The 23,887-nt window shown below is 47.0% G+C and overlaps 1 protein-coding gene across 1 annotated transcript in view; it reads right to left on the reverse strand.

The window, feature by feature from the left end:
- LOC128472410 (bromodomain and PHD finger-containing protein 3-like) overlaps positions 1–23,566 on the reverse strand; it is a 213,449-nt gene extending 189,883 nt beyond the window's left edge. Inside the window, exon 1 of the mRNA XM_053454244.1 lies at positions 23,490–23,566. The gene's annotated coding sequence lies outside the window, so the exon portion shown is untranslated. The remainder of the gene's footprint in view (positions 1–23,489) is intronic.
- Positions 23,567–23,887: the final 321 nt, after the last annotated feature.

Genomic DNA, 23,887 nt, shown 5'->3' on the forward strand with positions numbered 1-23,887 from the left:
CTCCGGCTGATGCTGCTTTGCATTGAAGACCTGACGTTTGGAAAATCCTTCTATTAACTGTCTCTGCTCTTTTGTCCATGGTATCTTTTAGACCAGACACCTCTCCAATCGGCAATGTAGTCTTCTTAGACAACTGAGCAATTTGGACATCCACTTTAGGATGTTCATCCAACATGACGTCATCTTGTAGCTTGAAAATTTGTTTGAAGTGTTTTGAGATGAATGCTCGTTTACTTATGGACGACCATAAGAAACCGCTACAGATTCCATCTGTAAACGTGGTGAAGAGACAGCAAAGGTCCCACCCGGGGAGCGAATGGACTGCGGGAACAACCCGTGTGCCAACCGAATCTGGAGACTATCCGTGCTGGTCACTGCACGGGACAAAAAAGAACTGATCTACGGAATGACATTAGTACGGTTATAGGATAAGGGGAGGGTGGAGCTTAACTCTTTAGTATCTTTTAGAGTGCTTGCCCGTGAGAGAGAGCAAGCCCCGGTACTGCCACTATACGCGGGGAAAATTTCACGTTTTATTATTTTTTTATAGTAAATAAGACGATATGATCAAAATAATGGTATCTGAAGAAAGCCCATCACTAAATGGGTGAGGAGAACATTACAGCTGAACAGGAGCAGTGCAAAAGTGTTAAAACAGCCTTGGACCCAAAGGGTACAAAAAGAAAAAATAAGCCCGGTCCTTAAGTGGTTAAATTTTTTTTTTTTTTTAAATCACTAAAGTAATACAAATAAATTAGGGCTGAAACAACTAATCGAATCGATTTTTATCGATTATAAAAAGAGTTTTTTTTCAGAGCAAATGCTCTGAAAAACTCCTCTCCTTATATAATCCAACCTCAAACAGAGATTGCATTATAACACTAGAATCCAGATCCCCCGCAACACTGCAGGGGACCTGGATTCCCCTCACTGTCAGCCGGTGGGTGTCCGTGCGATGCGCACAGACAACTTACGCCTCTCCCCTCCACTTCCGCTCCTACGATGCAGTGGCAGCATCACATGGTGTAGAAGCCCCAGCGGAAGTGAAGGTGAGTAACGGAGGCTGTCTGTGCACATCATGCAGACCCCCACCGGCTGACAGAGAATCGAGGTCTCCTGCAGAGGATCATCCTCTCTGTCAGCTGGTGGGGGTCTGTGCAATGCGCACAGACAGCCTCCGTTACTGCCCTTCACTTACGCTGAGGATTCTATGAAGCTGCAGTGAAAGTGCCTGTCAGCAACGGAGGTTCACAAAACACCAGGGAGTCGGGAGATAGGCAGAGTGGTGTATGGGAGGGGGAGGAGTCAGAGGGGTGTATGGGAGACACCCTCCCATACACCATTCTGGCTCCTCCCCCTCCCATACACCACTCTGCCTCTCTACCCGGCTCCCTGGTGTCTTGTGTACCTCCGTTGCTGACAGGAGGCAGAGTGGTGTATGGGAGGGGGGAGGAGGCAGAGTGGTGTATGGGAGGGGGGAGGAGGCAAAGTGGTGTATGGGAGGGGGAGGAGGCAGAGTGGTGTATGGGAGGGGGAAGGAGGCAGAGTGGTGTATGGGAGGGGGGAGGAGGCAAAGTGGAGTACGGGAGGGGGGAGGAGGCAAAGTGGTGTATGGGAAGAGGAGGAGCCAGAGTAGTGTATGGGAGGGGGAGGAGGCAGAGTGGTGTATGGGGGGGCAGAGTGGTGTATGAGAGGGGGAGGAGCCAGAGTGGTGTATTGGAGGGGGAGGAGCCAGAGTAGTGTATGGGAGGGGGGAGGAGGCAGAGTAGTGTATGGGAGGGGGAGGAGGCAGAGTGGTGTATGGGTGAGTTATAGTGATGTATGGGGGGTATAATGAATTTCAGGATAGCAGAGTGGTGTATGGGGGTGTAATGAATTTCAGGGAGGCAGAATGGCATATCTGGGGGAGTTAGAGTGGTGTATAGGGGGAGGTAGAGTGGTGTATGGGGGTATAATGAATTTCAGAGTGGCATATCTGGGGGAGGCAGAGTGGTGAATCAGGGAGTATAATGAATTTCAGGGTGATGCAGGGCATTTATGGGGGGGCGGAGTGGCATATCAGGGTGCATAGTGGCATATAGGGAGGTATAAGGCATAAATGGGGACAAGTGGCATATTGGAAATTATAAGGCATATCAAGGGGCACAGTGGCATATAGGGGGTTTAAGGCATATAGATATTAGGCATATCAGGGGGGCATAAGACATATCTGGGGTAAAAGGTATATCAGGGGGCTCAGTTGCAATTCACTGGCATATAAGGAGTATAAGGCATATTGGGGGCACAGTGGCATATCAGGGGGCACAAGAGTGGCAAGCTGGGGGTCAGATGTGCATAACTGGGGGCAGTTTGGTAAATAAAAGAAAATATAAACAAGGCTTTTTTCTCATAGTTTTTATTAAATATGAAAAATAGTTAACATATGAATTAATATTTACTAATAACTTTGTATTAAAACCTAGTTTGAGAAACACTGTATTTGGGTTCTTGTAGCTTTTATTATTATGTCAGTAAAATAAGGTGAATAGAGATAGGCCATTGCGATAAAGAGATGAAAGTGTAAATTGAACGTTTTTTATTACATTTTAAATTAAAAAAATTTGCATTTTTTTATCCAATTAATTGAAAAAATAATCGGCCAACTAATCGATTATTCAAATAATCGTTAGTTGCAGCCCTAAAAAAAATAATAACAAATAATAATAATAAAAAAAAAACAAAGTGAGCTAAGTGATGTCATTGTGACATCACTGGCATTAATAACATGTTCAAGAGGTCCCTAAGAGGACCTCTAACCATTTTTTTAAAATAAATTGAGTAGTAGTACAGTTACAAAACAATTAATACATAAATAATGATCTCTCATTTTATATTTTTTTAAATTAATTAATAATCTTAGATATATAAAAACATAAATTTGTGTATGTATTAATAGCGTATATCTGTAATATGCAAGATCAACACCAATATTACTAAATTGTCGACAAGTCGGGAGATTCAACAATTATCTCCAGGCCCATCACATTCAATGTACTAATTTTCTATCAGTTCCTTCATTATCTATAAACAATTTACATTCTATAATGATCGAGCTCATTCGAGTTTGAAACTTCCTAACACATACATTCATACAACTCTTGCATACAACAAATACCGTATTTGCTCGATTATAAGACGACCCCGATTATAAGACGACCCCCCAAAATCAAAATATTAATTTAGGAAAAAAACAAAAAGCCTGAATATAAGACGACCCTATAGGAAAAAAAGTTTTACCAGTAAATATTAATTCATGTAAATATATTTTTTAAATTTCCTTTTATTTGCCAACCTGCCCCCCCCAGTTATGCCACTCTGCCCCCAGAAATGCTTTATACCCCCCCTATTTGCCACTCTGCCCCATGATATGCCTTATACCCCTATATGCCACTCTGGCATATAGGGGGTTAAAAGGCATATCATGGGGCTGAGTGGCATATAGGGGGTTAAAATGCATTTCTGGAGGTATATATGCATATCATGGGGCTGAGTGGCATATAGGGGGTTAAAATGCATTTCTGGAGGTCCAGAAATGCATTTTAACCCCCTATATGCCACTCAGCCCCATGATATGCCTTTTAACCCAGCATGTACTGGCTGCCTTGGCTTGATAGGAGTGTGATTGCTGCTAACAGCAATCACACTCCTATCAAGCCAAGGCAGCCAGTACATGCTGGAACCTGGGGATGATAGTAGTGGGATTACAGCCTCCCTATGCCATGCTACAACCCCCACCCCCCTTACACATCCATGCTATCACACACAAACACACATTCACAAACATTTAAATACTCATTCATTCCATTAATCACACATACTTCACACATTAATCACACATACTTACCCAAAAACCCTCCCCCACCCCTTTACCTGAACTGCAGATCTCTCACTCGAAGACTTCTGCAGGGGACCGGCTGTACCAGCAACTTCTCTGGCCCTGCCCCCAGAGGAGGGAGGGGGAGATAGAGTTCTGTGAGGAAGCTACAAGCTTCCTGTCCTCCTGCTTCTAACGGAAGAGACGCTGCTCGCGACCGGTAAGCAGCATGGCCCCAGCCATTTTTTTGGGTCTGATTAGAAGACGACCCCGATTATAAGACGAGGGGTATTTTTCAGAGCATTTGCTCTGGAAAAAACCTCGTCTTATAATCGAGCAAATACGGTATAATGGACTCCAAGGTACCATGTACAGTCCGAAGAAACCATTTTTGAATCTCCGAAATCATAGTACATCCATAAAAAATGAGGAATGAGACGTAAATATATATCATTAAGGTGAAAGGGAAAAAAAACCTTCATAAACATACATTATTAACAAACACTATCAAGCCATATTGTTTTGAGCTTCATATGAACCTTCATCTACACAGTAAAAGGGTAAGACATTTAGGGCTGCAACAACTAATCGATAATATCGATAATAATCGATAATGAAAATCGTTGCCAACGAATTTCATTATCGATTAGTTGAATCGATTTTTATCGATTATAAAATGAGGGCTCTGAAAAATACCCCTCGTTTTATAATCCGTTTCAGTGACTCACAGCAGCAGTTCCTACTTACCAGTCCCTCCCTGTAATCACTGTGACAACTGGCCCCGCCCCTTCCTTCTCCAGAACCACATGGCTGTGTCATCTAACTGTAAGTATAAAATTAATATTTGGGCTGCTGAAAGTTAGGGGAGGTGGGGGTTAATTTAGGGGAAGTTATGGTTAATAGGGTGTTTAGGGTTAATTTAGGGGCAGCTATGGTTAATGGGGTGTTTGGGGTTAATTTGAGGCAGTTGTGGTTAATGGTGTGTTTAGGGTTAATTTAGGGGCTGTTGTGGTTGATGGGGTCTTTAGGGTTAATTTAGGGGATGCTGTGGTTGATGGGGTGTTTAGGGTTAATTTAGGGGCAGTTATGCTTAATGGGGTGTTTAGGGTTAATTTAGGGTAGTTGTGGTTGATGGGGTATTTAGAGTTAATTTAGGGGTAGTTATGGTTAATGGGGTATTTAGAGTTAATTTAATGATGAGGACTGAGGGTTAATTTAATTAATTTAATAAAGTTAACTTAAGGTGCAGTTAGAGATAAAGGGGGGCAAACTAAGGGGAATCTAAATCCTGGGGGCAGTGAAGTATGGTGTCAGTGTGCTGTGAACGGGTCTGTGACTCTATGAGGGGACTATGAGATATCTGAGGGGTATAAGGCATATCTGGGGAGGACGGAGTGACCTATCTGGGGTATAAGGCATATAGGGTATATAAGGCATATGTGGGGAGGGCTTCTCGGCCTTTTGGCTAAGATCAAGTGTCTTGCCTGAGGTTCGTGACGATTGGTTGTTGTTGGACCTCGGCCTTTCTACTTATGTAGACATGCTGCTATTGGGGTTCTAACTGATGCCTTTCTGAACGAAACGAGATTCGGTCACGGTTGCGTTCGCTCCTCGGCCTCCGGGCCTGCAGACCCTAGGAAACCTGGTGTGGACTCCCCAACACCGAGTGGATGCATGCTGGAGAAATCCTAACACTCGTGAGGCTTGAGCGCACGGTCTACCTTTGGGTGCTGGGAAAGACTCCCCCTCTTCTTGAGGCGGCCTTTCCCCCTACTTTTGGCCCTTTTTAGTGCCTTTTCCCTCTTTTTGGCCCTTTTTAGTGCCTTTTCCCCCCTCTTTTTGGCCTTTTTTAGTGCCTTCCCCTGCCCCTCTTTTTGGCCTTTTTAGTGCCTTCCCCTGCCCCTCTTTTTGGCCTTTTTTAGTGCCTTCCCCTGCACCTCTTTTTGGCCTTTTTTAGTGCCTTCCCCTGCCCTTCTTTTTGGCCTTTTTTAGTGCCTTCCCCTGCCCCTCTTTTTGGCCTTTTTTAGTGCCTCCCCCTGCCTCCCCCCCCTGTGCTTTTAATCTCTCCCTCTTCTCTTTTCCAGTTCTCTACGCTTTCCCAGCCAGACCCGACGAGGAGTGAAAATGGCAACCCAGACCTCTGAAGCCCAACGACCCAGCCAGGCCACCGGAAGCCGAGTCCAGCCTGCAGCGACCCCAGGGAGCCCACCTCCCCTGGACACCTGGATGAGGCAGACGGTGGTCCTAAAGCTAAAGGAAGTGGAGGGACACACCCCTGACATGGATGTGGACACCTTCAGCAAGAAGGTAGTGCACGAGGGAGCAGGCTTCAGCCCAGCAGAGACCCTGAGCGTCCAGTCGTTTTTGAAGGGAATGTTCTACGTAACGTTCATTTCAGCGGCGGTCTGCAAAAGGTTCTGGGAAGCCTTCAGGTCGGCAAAACCGGATCAGGTCCTCTCCCGTTTCTACGGAAACAGCCCCATCCACAGGGAGGAGAGACCCGTGACGGTCTCGATGCGGAACCCCCACACCCCAGGAAAAGACGTGGCAACTTTTCTGGGAAGATACTGCCACATCGTAAAAGAACCGACCAAGATCCTCAACCAGTACGGCTTCTGGACAGGAAGATGGTCCCTCGTGATCCGTCTGAAGGCAGACTCCACCTCGCTGGATGGGCTCCAACACCTACCGCAGAGCTTCGCCCTGGGAAATTCTACAGGCATGCTTTTCTACCCTGGTCAGCCCACAACCTGCAGACGATGCAGCCAACTGGGTCACAAGGCAGAGGAATGCCAACAGAAATCCTGCAGGCACTGCAGGGTGGTGGGGCACGAGACCAAAGACTGTCAACGAAAGAAGACCTGTAACCTGTGCGGCGATCCTGACCACATCTACAAGGATTGCCCCAAAAGATCAAGGTCATACGCAGCGGTAGCAGCAGCCAAGGCCCCGGCCAAGGTCCCCTCATCGGCCCCGACCAAGGCTCCAGCCAAGTCGCCGGCACCGCAGACACCATCTCCGGCAACCCCGAAAGCGGCACCCAGGAAAGGTAAGAAAGCAGCTCCCCTCCCTGCCAAGACTGTCTTGGCCTTGCCTGCTGTCAAGGCTCCCCCTCCACCCCCAGAGGCAGCGCCATCCCTCCCCTGTGCTGCCTCCGACCCTCCCTGCTTCACCCCCTTCTCCCTCCCCCCACTCCTCCCCCTCTCTGCAGCAGCTCTAACCCCATCCCTAGCTGCTGCAGACCCCGACCCTTTCCCCCCTCTTGTTTCCGCTGCAGACAACCCCCTGGAGATGCCGCCAAAAGGAGCCGGAGCCAGAAAACACAAACATAGCGGCAAGAAGGAGGAGGAGGACGAGGACAGCGAGACTGAGACGAGCCCACCAGGATCTCTGTCCAGAAGAGGGCGCCACCACCAGCCCCCACCGTTCCCTCTCCCTCTCCTCCCAAGCCTGCTAATGACAATGACGACACGCTCGAAAAGATGGTCCAGGACAAGACCCCGTCGGATGAGCCAGCCACCGAGACCGAGGCTCTGATCCTCAACCAGCTGGTTATCGACAACCAGGTCTCCCTCCTGGAACAGCTGCTAGACGAGGCCGTCTGGACCCCCGTGAACCCCATCGACCACGGCGGGGAAGATCCTCTCCCACCAGGGGGAGGAGGCGGTAACTAGTGCCTCTGTTTGAGCTAACCTTCTTTTTACTCCCAACTAATGGCGTCAATCTCTATTTTCTCCATTAATGTGAGGAGCATGAAGGACCAGTTCCGGAGGCGCGGTTTACTAACCTTCCTTTCTTCCCAGCAGTGTGATGTATATAAGTTGCAGGAATGTGCTTTGCCCTTCTCTCGTTCTTATCGCCATCTATGCAGGGAATGGTCCGACGGGAACGGCTGCAAGTCGGCGGGGGTTGCTATCCTGATCCGAGGAGGCAACTTCACGGTGGACGCTGTCCAGGAGATGGTCTGCGGCAGACTTCTGGTCTTGGACGGATCCTGGGCGGGGGAGCCTGTCAGGCTCATCACCGTGTACGCCTCCCCGGAGAAGAAGCAACGCCTGGAGCTACTCCAGAACCTGCGGACCCAGCTGACCACCACCAGGGCCATAGTGATGGGCGGGGACTTCAACTGCCCGATCGAGGAAGGAGGGCGCACTTCCACCCACGCAATAAACCTGGACGTGACTTCGAAACTGCTCAGAGAGATTGTCACAGAGGCATCCTTAAAGGACGCTATGGGCTCCATCGGGACCGGCTCCGTGAACTATTCTTGGAGCCGGCCGGATGGCTCTGTGTGTTCCCGGATAGACTTTGTGTTCACCTCTCGAGCGGTAGAGCATCAGCAGTGCTCCATGGTGCCCTGCTACTTCTCAGACCACAGGGCTGTTCGGCTCCAGTGTGCCCTGGGCAAAGGGTTTCCTCCCGGTCCAGGCTCCTGGAAGCTGAACTGTGCCCTGTTAGAGAGGCAGGAAATCGTGGATGAGCTGCGTAATGTATATTCTGATTGTGTCAGTACCAAGCATCTGTTCCCCACTGTAGCCCAGTGGTGGGAGTTTACTAAAGTAAAGCTGCACTCTTTCATTCAGGCTAAAGGAAGACTCCAGGCGTGTGAGAGGAAGAGGAAATTCAGACGGCTGCAACGCAAGCTGCAGTCCCTGTTGGACCTCCAACAGTGCGGATGGGACGTGGACGAGGAGCTGGGGGAGACCAAGGAGGGCCTGAAAAAGCACTTTGAGGAGGAATACAAGCAAATCGTCTTCCGTTCCAAGGTGGAGAACCTGGAGAAGGGTGAGAAATGTAACTCTTTCTTTTTCAGGAAGCTCCACTCCGCCCACACGCCCCTGACAGAAATGAGAGACAGCGAAGGTGTGGTACGACAGGGGAAGGAGGAGGTCCAGAAAGCGGTCGTCGACTACTACCGAGATCTCTACTCCCCCAAAGACACAGACCCGGAGGCTGCTGAACGGTTCCTGTCAGGTATCACTAACACCATTGATCCCGCAGGTCGTGCAGCCATGGACGCCCCCTTGACGCTGGAGGAGCTGCACTCTGCCACCAAATCCTTCAGGAAGGGCAGGACACAGGGCAGTGACGGTCTCCCAGCCGAGTTGTACACAACGCTGTGGGACCTCATCGGCCCGGACCTCCTCGACCTGTACGAGGAGATGGTGGTGGCGGGCAGGATGCCCCCCACGCTGAGAGAGGGAATGATCACGATCCTGTATAAGCGGAAGGGGGAGAGATGCGACCTGAAAAATTGGCGTCCCATCTCTCTCCTGAACAAGATCCTCGCCAAGGTGCTAGCCACCAGGTTGAAGAAAGTCATCGGGCAGATCGTCCACCCCGACCAGACCTGCGGCATCCCAGGGCGCCGGATCGCGGACAGCCTGGCCCTCATCAGGGACACGATCTACTACATCAAGGACCGCAACGTCCGTGCCGCTCTGGTCACCCTAGACCAAGAGAAGGCATTCGATCGACTGTCTCATGGTTTTATGGGTCAGGTACTGTGGAGGTTTGGGCTGGGGGAGATGTTCTGCTCTTACGCTAACCTGATGTACCTTGATATCCGCAGCTCGGTGCTGGTGAACGGCTGGAAGACTGACCCCTTCCCGGTCCTCTCTGGGGTCAGACAAGGCTGCCCTCTTTCACCTCTTCTTTTTGTCTGTTGTATAGAGCTCTTCGCCGAGTGCATCAGACGGAATCCAGAGATCAGAGGGATCACCGCGCCGGGCAGAGACAAGAAAGAGATAAAGTGCTCGCTCTACATGGACGACGTGACCATCTTCTGCGCGGATCGCCGGTCGGTGAGAGCGCTTGTCCAGACGTGCGAGGACTTCAGCCGAGCTTCAGGCGCAAAGGTCAACTGCGGGAAGTTCGAGACCATGCTGTTCGGGCAGTGGGACCTGACTTCTGAGCAGATCCCGTTTCCCGTCAAAACCGACTTCCTAAAGATCCTGGGAGTCTGGTTCGGCAGAGACAGCGTGGCCCTGAAAAGCTGGGAGGAGAGACTCAACAAGGTAAAGCAGAAATTTGGGCTGTGGAGCCTCAGAGACCTTACCATCGAAGGGAAAGTGCTGGTGCTGCGCAACGAGATTCTTCCCGTGATGCAGTACGCAGCTCAGGCGTGGCCCCTGCTGGTCACCATTCACCGAGCCATCAACCGAGCAGTTTTCCACTTCATCTGGGGCTCCAAAATGGACAGAGTAAAGCGCGCAGTGATGTACAAGGAACCAGGCAAGGGAGGCAAAGGAGTGCCTGACATCCCTACCATGCTGAGGACCTTCTTTGTGTGCAACTGCGTGCGCAGGACTCTCAGAGACGTAGTGAAAGGCTCTGCTGAAAACTCCATGTCTCGCTTCTTCCTGCTGCCCCTGTGGAGGCAGCTCAAGTGGGAAAAGTGGGACAGCTCCGTCCCTTACAATTGGACCATGCCCTGGTTCTACTCGGACGTGGGCAAATTTGTAAGGGAGCACCAACTGGAGGGAGTTAAACCAGACTTGTGGTTTCCCCGTGTGATCCACAAGCTCATCAGAGCCAAAGACACTATCGAGAACATCCCAGGGCTCCCCGACACCACAGCCAAGACTGTCTGGGCTAACACATCGTCGAGCAGGCTAACCAACAGGCACAAAGACATTGCATGGATGGCCATTCAGGGAGGCCTCCCCCTAAGGACATTTATGCATGCCAGGGGGCTGTGCAGATATAGACACTGCCCACAGTGCATTGTGGAAGAGGAGACTTCCCTCCACTTGTTCTGGCAGTGCCCGTTTGCACAGGCCTTGTTCAGAGCCCTGGAGCTGGATCTCAAGGACTCTATCGAGAGAAAGTACCTGTCCTACCATTCGGTACTTTACGGACTTTTCCCAGGGACACACACGGAGAGCGCCATTGAGGATGCTTGGCGCCTCATGTGCTGCGTAAAGGACGCTTTATGGTTTGACAGGAACCGCCTGGTGCTGAGGAGGGAGCAGGTCACAGTCCGTGACTGCCGCAGGCTTATCCACAGCCTGCTGAGAGACTACTCTCTCAAGGACAGTCTAGAGGCTGAAGACTAGCCCCACTCTCCTCGCCCCCCCCATTTCCCCAGGTTATGTTTCACTAAAGTGCTAACCATATGTGCTAAGTCTGGGAATGTAATTGTACACTGCTTCTACTGAGCTTTCCGTAAACTGAAGTCGTACTGTAACGTGTATTGCCCTGCGCTGCGCCGCAGTACTGCTTGTCGTCTATCTGTACCAATATTACTGAGCTATGTATTCCTGCTAAAACAGGTTGATGTCTGTTTTATCATAATCAGTTTTGTATAATAAACTTAAATACAAAATATGTGGGGAGGGCAGTGTGGCATGTCTGGGGAGGACGGGGTGGTGTATCAGGGTGTATAAGGCATATCTGGGGCCACAGTGGCATATCTGGGGGTAGAGTGGAGTGGCATATGTGGGGAGGGCAGCGTGGCATGTCTGGGAGGCAGTGTGGCATGTCAGGGGAGGATGGAGGGGTGTATCAGGGGGTATAAGGCGTATCAGGCACAGTGGCATATGTGGGAGGCAGCGTGGCATATGTGGGAGGCAGCGTGGCATATATGGGAGGCAGCGTGGCATATGTGGGAGGCAGCATGGCATATGTGAGAGGCAGCATGGCATAAGTGGGAAGCAGCGTGGCATGTCTGGGCTCAAATGTGCATAAATTGGGGGGCTGGTGGGAAATAAAGACAAGAAATGCATTTTATCAAAGTTTTTTTTATTCTGCTGTTTGTATTTAACATCATTTGTTTTTAAATTATTTTAAATAAATGAAAAATGTACATACATTTTTTTTATCCGATTAATCGAAAAAATAATCGGCCAACTAATCGATTATAAAAATAATCGTTAGTTGCAGCCCTAAAGACATTGCATATTTAGTCCATATTTCTCCAATAAAGTGCATATCTGCATAAAGTGAATGAATGTATGTGTCAAACAATTATATATAAAGGGGAGGAGAAAAAAAACCAACAAAAAATACCACAATGCATATGAGGCTTCACGAATAAACATTATCAAAGCATATTACTGTGAACTTCTATCATTTTAAAACATATCAAAGTGGGACATTTCATGTTTAGTGCCTGTTTCTCCAATAAAGTGTGTGTGCATGTAGTGAATAGATATATATGTGTATCATTATGTATGAGAAAAGAAAGAAATAATCCCATTGCCCTAACACACCATCTATCCAGTATAACCCTCCTGCCCCATTCACAACCCCCAAGCCCATTAAGCCATAAACTATATAAATTAAATATTTCTGAAATCAGGACACCTGAATTGATAAACTTGGAGGGGATTTTCCATCACTTTACCTAATTTTGTGAGGATTCAGAGGGAAAATTTATAAAAAAATTAAGTGTTTTTTTTTTAATTTTCGCTAGTTTTTACTAAATTTCTCATTCTAAATTTTCAGCTAATCATCTAACTATGGTATCAAAAGAAAGCTCTATCTCCCCCTGAAAAAACAATATATAGTTTACATGGGTACACTATTCACAGGAAAAGAGAATAATCGCTGAACCGACATACCACAAAACATTGCTCCGGGACTTGAGGTACCAAAAACCCCTGGGACTGAAGGGGTTAATAGAGAAAGAAAACTCTTATATTTGTTTAAATTAGATTTCATAGGTTGGAATGTTTTCATGATGTCTGTGGGGGCTAAAATAGTCTTCAAATTACCACTTATATATATATATATACATATTATACAACTTTTATCAGACAGAATTTTACCAAGTATAGGATTCCATTGGAATTTTTTCCCCACTCTAAAGCGCATATGCATAACTTCTTGGTTATGCCACCACTATTTACAAGGCCGGCCCAAGGCAAAATGGGGCGAATTCAGCAGTCCTGCGGCGAGTCTCCCTGTTCAGTCTTGGTGCCGGCTTGTAACGCTGAGCACCGGAAATCTTCCGGCACTCAGCATTACAAGCCGGCACCGAGACCGAACAGGGACACTCGCCGCAGAGGAGAGAGGGGCGCCGAGCGGCTACTGACCACTCGGCGCCCCTTTCTCTCTCTTTCGCTTTAAAAAAAAAAAAAAAAAAGCTTGGGGCGGCGAAGTGTCGCCCCTTCAAAAGTGCCGCCTGGAGCGGCTGCCCCATTCGGCTCCATTGTCGGGCCGGCCCTGACTATTTGCATTAGGTTTTTATACTAAAGAGACATATGAAGATATTGCACCATTTGGGCTTTTGTCTGTCTTATAGATTTTAAAGAAGAAACTTCACCATTTTAACTCCTGGTGAGCTCCTTATAACGGGTTAGTCTGTGAGTGAAATTCTATAAGATAATACGACGGATATTTTACTTTATTACATCTGTGACAGAACCCTCCATCACTGGGGTCCCTGGAGAGACCTGAGACCCAGCCTCCTCCCTATCAACTACGGGCCCAGGCCTTGTAGAGACTTCTGTGTGTGGATACAGGGGTTCAGTTTCTGCTGATGTTCCCCATGTTTTAGCACTCAGTGTCTCAAAACTGTAATGTCAGCTGGACATCCTGTAGTAGGAAGAAGGCTGATTGTCTTAGCATTGTTAATTGTATAGATGTGAAGTGTTTCCCCTGTTATTGTGTGAGTTAGCCCTTGTCTTAAGACCGCCTGTAGGTATGACTAGGTGTCACTGCTGCATACCTAATTATCAATTACATAACAGGTAGCTGTTAATCCTGTGAGCTCCTGTTATCCCTGTGTCCTGGCCATTGTCTGTGTAGCTAAGCTTCGGATAGCCACAGTGCCAATGCAGCTACGTCCCCCCTTCTATCTACAACGCTGGTTCTGCCCGGCGCTGAAGGGGTTACTTGTTGGTGTCCCGTCAGGAGGAAGCAACGTTTGGCGGGAGTACCCAGTCGGGGTACAGGTCGGTCCCGTCACAACACCATTGTGGGCTTTTATGTTTTCCTACATATACATGTGCCCCAATATTGATGTACTTAAAATTATTGTTTTTATATTTATCCAAGCGCTGTCCTTTTTGAGTTTGTGTTTATCTTTATAGGTTTTCTCTACCTATTGCAGAACCTGTGCTAATCAAGACTAGCTGCTTTGTTCTTTATCGGTTACGAAAATTCTTTTTTATATGAATTATTTTTGTTCTTGGCTTATATACACATAGCTGGTAATTTTCTTTCCCTTTTTGGGTCACATCAAGCACTGTATGTATTTTTTTGTTTGTTTTTAGCTACACTATTCTGTTTACTTAATAACTTTTGAAATGTTTTTCAAAGGGGCAAACATGTAGAGGCATCCCCTATAAAATATCAAAAGGGGAATGTAGGTGCTCTTAGTTATATGCCTTTCATTATAGTTTGTCTTAGTGATGGGAAGTTCGGATCAGTTACTATTTCCCAGTCCCTCCCTGCAGTCACACTGACAATTGGCCCTGTGTGATTGGCCCTGTGTCCTGTCCTGAATCCCTGGTAGAGGGGTGTCCTGTCCTATTCATGTCAGATCTTGAGTATTCCTTGTCTTGTTCCCTGTTGTGCCCTGTATTGTGTATGTCTTGTCTGGTTATGTTTCTTGCTTGGTCTCCCTGTCCCATGCTTGCTATGTTTCAGCTGTTACTCTGCTTAGTTTCCATACTCCCAGCTTGCACCATGCACATGATTCTAGTGCTATGTCTCATGCCTGCTCCAGGGTGCCTGCAGGATATCACTTTGTTTTGTTCTGGACAACATCTGCTGCTATGTCAGGGCGCTGGTATGTGGCTGCACAACCCTAGATGTCCACCCGGGAGAATGCAGTCGCCCTGCACCAGGCCCTGTCCAACTCCGCTACTGCGCAATAACTCCTGAACTCCATCTTTGGGGGCTCCTGACAGAGTCGTTCAGAGAATCCATGAGAGATTCGAATCCACGAGAGAATGATTGTGAGAATCTCACTGACATCATACTTTTATAAATAAATATAGGATTGATATTCACTGCCCCCGGGATTTAGATTACCCTTAGTTTGCCCACCTTTACCTCTAACTGCACCTTAAGTTAACTGTATTAAATTAACCCTCAGCATTACATTAACCCTAAACACCCCATCAACCATAGCTGTCCCTAAATTAACAGTAATTTAGGGGCTCCGGAGAGCGGTCACAACCGCCACTGCGAGTGATTTTGCCAATAACAAAGTTGGATAAGTTTCAGACCCTCTAGAGAACTCTGACTTCACTTGCAGGTTGAATACAGGTACTGCATTTAACCATGCGAATCAATGGAGCCCAGCTTTCTAATCACCATAGTAAAAACAGAGTGCAGCTGGGGCAGCGTGTAGATGTCTACGCGACTCGCGTAGACAACTTCCGCTGCAGCCGGAAGGAGGCATGGCTAGCAGCGGGGGTTGTCTGCGTGCATCGCGCAGACCTTCCCCGGCTGTCAAAGATCAGAGATCTGATCTCTGACAGCCGGGGAATGTCTGCGCGATGCAAGCAGACAACCCCCGCTGCTAGCCACGCCTCCTTCCGGCTGCCAAAAAATTAAATACCGTACAATGCTGAGTGTGTTCACATATTCCTATTAACTATAAGGGGGTCCCCCTAGTGGGAATCCCAATTTCAATCCAAGAATTAATAATGATGGGTCTTTATTACAATCAGACTGTTAATATTACTCACAACATATATGCAGCATTATCCGATTCCCACCTAATTGGGCCCCGAGCTGTGTCTTGCTCCACAATATGGGAACAAAACAGTATTTTATCTTCAAGGAAAAATAGATATACCATGTCTAAATGTGGGGACCATTGATTGTACAAACGCGTTCATGATATCAATAAATAACGACACAGCTGTGTGTAGCATTTATCAAGCAGACTGTAATAGAGGAAGCGCTTGGGGATGCAGCCACTTAGAAGCCTGTAACGAATAGACAGCGTGCCATGGAAATAAACATATGGTCATTTGTTGAAACAGTTTTACACAAAAACGTCATAATATTAAAACAAAATGAGTTGTGGTTTAAGAACTGGGTAGCTACAGTAACTGTATCTTGGAGTTAACTAGGTGATCCCTTTACTAAGGGTTTAAGGATTTTTTCAACCCAGCAAGAGGGTTCCAACTACTTAAATTATGAGTCTTCTGGGGGGGGGGTGATGTTGTGCAGTAGCCCTATAATGGTTATCTTTAGTTTTTTGTGGGATCCTCCCTAAGTTCGACATAGTCTGTCATCAGTTGCCTGTGTGCTTCTATGCAATCCTTAGTGTCCATAATAACCACAGCACTCGCCTTGTCCGCTGGTTTAATTGTAATATCTTGGTTGTTCTTACGTAATCTAACAGCCTTCTGTTCCTTGGTGGTTAGGTTGTGAGTCTGTTTGGTTTCAGTTGACTGTGTCTAAAGCTCTTTATTTATTGGTCAAGCGTGAGGTTATACCAGTTATTCCTTATGGCTGTTTTACGTGCAAATCATCTAACATGGTGTTCCTCGTTACGTGTGTGAAATGCCCAACAGCGATGTATGCGGGAGAAACAGGCAAAGCATAACACAAACAGTTTAATTCCCACACACATGCTATAAATTCCTTTAAATGGGGGGCGTTTCCCACAGCCGTCAGCGGGAACGCCCACCGACGTCAGTGTGCAGTCCTGGCCGCGTCCCGCAAGGGTAGGCTCCAGGTAGCCAGAGCCCAGAACTTCCCAGGTATGCACATAAGTAAGCTGCATTCTAAACACACACCCCTCAAACACCCCCCCTCTTTCTTTGCTGCTCCCCAGATAAGTATCAAGTGTCTGTGTATGGTGTCTTACCTGTGGGTGCGTTTAACTGTGTGTTTTTGTATTTTCCTATTCTGTCATCCCCTGTGGGGCAGTGGTATCCCCCCCTCTCCCTTTTTTCTCTTAATTTTATGATTTTATACTTTGTGCTCTACCCGAGGGCCGTTCAGTCTCTCTCCCTGTCAGGATCCGACAGCTTTATCAGCAACCAACCGTTTGCTGCAACAGGCATGCACGAGCGTTGATGGAGCCAGTTTTAGAATATTTCATCCCTTTTTTCTTTTTTTGAGCTGTACCTGACATTTTCTTGGTGTCCACCACATATGGCGACATTTAGTCCTTGCTGTGGCCATTTTGTTGGAGCTAGCGACTGAGTCTAATATTTTTTGCATAGGTTTTTGTGGCTATTTGGAGCCTGAAGTGTACTATACAATGGCTAAAATAAGTGTCATGGGGTTAATTGTTGTTGTCCCGGCAGGAGGAAGCAACATTTGGCGGGAGTACCCAGTCGGGGTACAGGGTGTCCCGTCACAGCAAGTTATTACCATTTTTTGGTGCTTGTTCCAAATTTTCCTGCATCAGAGCACTTGGCAGCTTTTTATACTTCCGGTGTACAGTCTGACAGGGAATCCCATCACCCAGAGGCAACCCCTAGTGGCCATGTCTCTAATAACAGATTATTTGATGGCCAGGGCCAGGGTATCCCCTACAGCAGGGGCGTCCCACATGCGGCCCGCGGGCCGAGACCTCGAGGTGCGGCCCGCGTAAGATCAGCAGCCAGGGCAACCAATCTTATGCGGGCCGCACCTCGAGCCCTGCTACTTACCTGTGGGAGGGTCTTCTGTACTGCATAGAGGAAGCGGAACCTAGCAGAGATCACATGACATCACATGACTCTGCTCCAGTCCTGCTTTCTCTGTGCAGTACCAGAGAACGCAGAGAGAGGCCGCGCCCCCTGCTGAAGTCTGTGAGCGGCATCGAGGAGCTGCAGTGCAGGTAAGGGGGTGGGGAGGGTGTTTGAATGAGAATGCGTGATTGAGGGAATTACCGTATTTGCTCGATTATAAGACGACCCCCCAAAATCTGAATATTAACTTAGGAAAAAAAGAAAAAGCCTGAATATAAGACGACCCCAAAGGAAAAAAGTTTTACCAGTAAATGTTAATTCATGTAAACTATTTTTTTTTAATAAAAGCTATGATTGAGAAAAATATTTTTTTTGTTTTTATTTCCTTGTATTTTCCAACCTGTCCCCCAGTTACGCACATCTGCCCCCAGGCTTGCCACTCCAATATGGCCCTGTGGCCCATGATATGCCTTTTAACCCTCTATATGCCACTGTGCCCCATGGTATGCCTTTTGACCCCCTATGTGCCACTCTGCCTCCAGAAATGCCTTATACCCCTTTATCCCATTCTGGCATTTAGGGGGTTAAAATGCATATTATGGGGCAGAGTGGCATATAGGGAGGTATAAGGCATTTCAGGAGACAGAGTGGCATTAAGGGAGTTAAAATGCATTGTATAGAGCACTCTGCCTCCAGAAATGCCTTATACCCCTATATGCCACTCTGGCATTTAGGGGGTTAAAAGGCATATTATGGGGCAGAGTGGCATATAGGGAGGTATAAGGCATTTCAGGAGGCAGAGTGCTTTATTAAATGCCCCCTTAACGCCACTCCAGAAATGCCCTATGCCCCCATTTAACACACACACACACCCTATACCCCCATTTAACTAACACACACACACACTCTCTCTCTCTGCCCCCCTCTCTTACCGGTGCTTCCAGCCGGGGCAGCGGGTTGACGTCGCCTTCCGCTGCAGTCGGAAGGAGGTGGAGTTGGCAGCGGGGGTTTGTATGCGTCCGTCGCGTATACTTTCCCCGGCTGTCAGAGATCAGAGCTCCCCGGCACCGGTGCGGGGAACTCTGATCCCTGACAGTCGGGGAAGGTCTACGCAACGGACGCAGACAACCCCCACTGCTAGCCACACCTCCTTCCGGCTGCAGCGGACGTTGTCTACGCGAATCACGTAGACGTCACCCCGCTGCCCCGGCAATACAGCAGGAAGCACCGGTAATTGTGTGTATGAGCATTTGCTCTGAAAAAAACCTCGTCTTATAATCGAGCAAATACGGTAATCTGTGAATGAATGAGTATATGAATGAATGAGTGTGTGTGTGATAGCATGGATGTGTAAGTGCTGTAACCTAGGCATGATGGGACTGTGATCGCTGTTAGCAATCAAACTCCTATCATGCCAAGTCAGCCAGTACATGCTGAAACCTAGCTAGCTGCCCCCCTTGTGTATTGATGCTGCCAGCAGTATGGGGTCTACACATCACTTACAGCCACCCTGTACCAGCATGTACAGCAATCACAGCAAGCACAGTCCCATCATGCCTAGGTACCAGCATTTACTGGTTGCCTGGGTATGATAGGAGTGTGATTGCTGTTAGCAATCACACTCCTATCATGCCAAGTCATATTGCTAATTTTTTTGTCCAATTGTGGTGTGTTACATACTTTTATTAAAAAATGTGAGTTTTTATTATTATTGAATGTTTTGGTCCAGAATTTTCATTTTGGTGCATCCCTAGAATAAATAGAACTCTTTGATTTTTAATTATCCTGAATTTGTAGTCACAAACCTTTCTAGGCCCAGAAATCAGTGAGAGGAAAAGTAAAGGTTGTGTGTAATTTACTTTATTTTAATCTGCATATTTTATTAAAGGCCATATTTTCTTGCAGTGAAAAATGAGTGCGGCCCTCGCACGTATACAATTCTGATGAAGTGGCCCACTGCAGAAAAAACTTGGACACCCCCTGCCCTACAGTATCTGTCCCTGAGGAAACCTCCCAGGGTAATTACGTGAACCAGGAGTTTCAGACTTTACCCCAGTCTATTTCTTCTGCCTTTAAGGCTGTACAGGGTTCCCTTCTATTTTCTCTAGAAGCTCCAATGGGGTGTAAAGTCCCGAAGGAGTTGCCATGCGGTAAAGCGTCATGTAAGTCGCAGCATAGCAAAACTATCGCTTTCAAAAAGTATTTGACGGACAGGTCACAAACGATGTGTTTACCCCACATAAAAATGCTCTCTCCACCTAATGTATCAGTTTGTCTTAGTCTGTCAATTCTAGTCTTGTCATACCCCTTGAATATATGTATTGTATTAAGTGCTGAGTGCATTTTTGGCGCTATTTAAATAAGATAATAATTAGGGCTGCAACTAACGATTATTTTCATAATCGATTAGTTGGCCGATTATTTTTTCAATTAATCGATTAATTGGATAAAAATAATCAATATGCTAATTTTTCGTTTATTTAAAATAAAAATTTATAATTTACATTAGGATGTGTCATTAACACTCTTTATCACAATGGCATTTCTCTATCCGCCTTCTTATTTTACTGACATAATGAAAGTTAATAAAGGTACAAGAACCCAAAACACATTATTTCTCAAACTTGGTTTTAATACCAAAAAAAGTTTTACACTTTGCCCCAGCACTTTACCCACACTCTGCCCCCACACCCCCACTCTGCCCCACACTCCCACGCACCCCCACTCTGCCCTGCACCCAGTCTCCCACTCTGCCCTGCACTCTCACTCTGCCCTGCACCCATACTGCCACTCTGCCCTGCACCCACACTGCCACTCTGCCCTGCACCCACACTGCCACTCTGCCCTGCACCCACACTCTGCCTGAATATAAGACCATCCAATAGGAAACACGTTTTATTGGTAAATATTAATTCACATGTAAACTATTTTTTCATATTCAATAAAAACTATGATGAAAAAATCTTTTTTTTGTTTTTATTTCCTATTATTTGCCAACCTGCTCCCTAATTTATGCACATCTGCCCCACGGCTTGCCACTTTGCCCCCTATATGCCACTCTGTCCCCCCAGATATGCCACTTTGCCCCAATAAGCCTTATATACCGTATATGACATTCTGCCCCAGATATGCCTTATACCCCCCTATTTACCCTCTGCCCCCCTCCCTCAACTTACCGATACATCCCTAGACTTGCCCCCTGTGCTCCAGACATCTTGGTGTCCAGTGGGGGCAGCCAGTGGACATCAACCCTGCTGCTACCTGTGAACTTCCGCTGGGGCTTCTACGACAGAACACCGGAAGGTCACTTCATGCCGGTCCAGGTCCCCTGCAGTGCTGCGGTGAATCCTCCTCTCTAGCAGCTGGTGAACGTCTGCGCGATGTGCGTAGACACCCTTCGTTGCTGCTGACCGTTACTTCCACCGGTGCTTCTATGGTGGAGTACCGGAAGGTCATGTCACGCCGACTCCGTCATAGAAGCCCCAGGGTAAGTGCCATCAGCAGCGGAGGTTGCGCACATCGCACAGACATCTACAGGCTGCCAGAGAGAAGTATACAGGTCCCCTGCGGATCTGGATCTGTCTGAGGTCTGATTATAAGATGACCTTGAATACAAACCGAGGGGTATTTTTCAGAGCATTTGCTCTGAATCTGATTTGGCACAGGAGGAAGTGTCAGATGAGATTGGGGACGAGTATCCCAGTCACAAGGAGAAGAAAAAGTATTGCTTCACCCCTCAGGGTAACCACTCTTTGATCCGGAGGTGTTATAACATCCAATCTTCAGAGTGGTGTCCTTCTGATGTAGCTCAATATGTGGCTCAAAGCCCTTAGACAAAGTAACCAGAAATCTAACCCCCCTATGGTTCCGTCGACGCATGCACGACACTGGAGGTGGACCCAAAATTGGAGCAAAAAGCAAAAAAAGGCCTTGATTTTTCACTCCACAACAGTCAGGACAAAGTTCTGTATATATTGGGTCCCACCACAAAAACCTTTGACATGGTGGAGACTGCCCTGGCCAATGAATCCAAGATTGATCTAATGGCATTGAGAGGCTGGGTACAGAGGGCCATATTGCCTCACTGGCAGCGCAAACTCTATCGCTACAGAGTGACGCAAAGCATTACTTTTGAAGTTATCAACATGGCCATTTCAGAGCCTAGTCCCTAGGCTAAAGGCCTCCTCTTTGGAGAAGGCTAGGAAAATTACATGCACGCATTCACAGCCTTAGATAAAGCCCAGACCAATTTCAAGAAGGTCTTTAAGACCAAGGTTTTCGGAGAGGCTATTAAGAGTTGGAGGCACATTATGCCAGAGTTTCTCTGGCCTCTACGCCAACAGACCCTCCCCAAATCTTTCATTTTCAGAAGAAGAGAAGCTGGTCTCTCAGGAGATCCAATCGTTATAGAAAAAAGGAGCAATTACTCCGATCCCGTCATCTACCCCAGGTTTCCTCACTAACTTATTTTTGGATACCAAGGGGGGAGGCAGTTTTTGGCAAGCGATCAATCTTTGACCTACCCACCCAGCCTCCTACAGCCATAACTCTGTCCCTTTTTTAATTACTACTACAAAAGAGCTACTTCTGACTCTTCTCACATGTCCTTTTATTTCAATTACCCATACTACTCCCTTGGATTATAAACTCATGAGTGGGGCCCTCAAAGCCCACCATTCTTTCCATGAAGTTTGTGTAACAGTATAGAGCCCTGCGCAGGACTGCTTTTTTAATCCTGCTCCCGCTGATTTTTTTGCCCAACCCCCGCCGCTCTCGCCATGTGGGTGTTCCGCTCCCGCCATGTGGGTGTTCCGCTCCCGCCACATTTGTGGCCAATCACACCCACCTCCTTACCTGAACTGCAGATTTCCCGCGCAGTCCCGCAAGGCTGCCCTCGAGTTGCTCCCTCACAGAGTCTCTTCTCTTGCTCCACCCAGTCAGGGAAGTGACATTGCATCACGTGACTCCGCTTTGTTCCTGGGCAGAGCAAGAGAAGAGACACTGTAAGGGAGCAGCGCAAAGGCAGCCTTGTGGGACTGCGCGGGATTACCGGGACACGCGGGTACAGTGCCTGACCGCCCGTTCCCGCCCGCAACACCAGCAAGACCGCCCTCCCAATGCAGTCCTCTATAACAGTACCTAAAGGCTATATGGCAAGCTCACGGGCAGGGTCCTCAACTCCTGATGTGTCTGTCTAGATTATTGCTTTTTTCTTATGTATGTATTAATGACCCATTTAAATGGTACAGTGCTGCATATTTTGTTGGCATTTCATAAAAAAAAAGGCTACGATAATTATAATCAGTATAGCAAGAATGCACAAACTTATGTTCCTCTGTGTACCTGGATGCTCTGTGCCAACATAATGTAAAACCTCATCTGACACACTCTTCTGTTTTAAAGTCTACAGAGGAGTAATTAAGAATCTGCAGGAGCACAAAATAATCCAACAGAAATATCAATTCAAAATCTACAGTTAAATCATAAAGGTCTTGTGCACTCATGCAAACTTAAATAATGTCATAATATTTAATGACCACAAACATATACTTCAGCAACAGATGACATAACAATAACTAATATTAACAAGAATATCTTAATGCTCACACAAAATATTAAGCAAATTAGAAAGACTGAGATGGCTCAGCTCTTTTCATGTAAATTCACTTGGAGTACCTCAACAGGGGTGTTAATAGAGTGGCTGTGATGTCAAGCCAGATGAATCTAGAAAATTACAAGAATATTGCAGAGTACAAATAAACTAATTGGCTAGCACTGTAGACAATTTCTGTAGGTATTACAGAACTAAAGGAAAGGATCGACGCATCCAGAATACGGGTTTTGGAAACTCGGGACAGAAATCGACATTTTAGGCAAGAAGCTCAGTGATAAACAGTGAACAGACAGTGAAGCTAGGACGAATATTAATTTAAATATATATTCATATATTGTAATATGTACATATATAGGTAATGAATAAGCTGTATACATTCAGAAAATGCCAGCACCTAACGCAGTAGTATTCAAATACGAAAGCCACTAACCGCAAACAGATGCAAAACACAGGGTAGGTAATGGAGGCGGAGTGGAAATAGGAGTAGGCGAAGGAAGAGGAGGTGAGAAAGCGGCAGAGAAAAGGGAGGGCTGTATATTTAGGTCGTAGTGACTTTTCCTCTTCCGGAGCACGTTAGTGGTTCGTTTTCTCAAAGACGCGTGTTTGTGATGTGAATAATAATTGACTGTTTTTTTTTAATGTATTTATTTTAAGCAGTGGTACATACCCGGTATCGTGTTATTTTTTCTGGCTGATTATTAAACGCACGAGACCTTGTTGAAATTCCGTTGTGTAGTTGTACTGGGTACAGGCAACGATAAACTCAGAACGAATTCTCAGAAAGCTTGCGAGTTCTTGCTAAAGGGATGCGTTATGGAACTGTCTGGG

Source organism: Spea bombifrons, chromosome 2 (genome assembly GCF_027358695.1).
Source record: "Spea bombifrons isolate aSpeBom1 chromosome 2, aSpeBom1.2.pri, whole genome shotgun sequence".
In the NCBI taxonomy this organism is placed as follows: Eukaryota; Metazoa; Chordata; class Amphibia; order Anura; family Pelobatidae; genus Spea; species Spea bombifrons.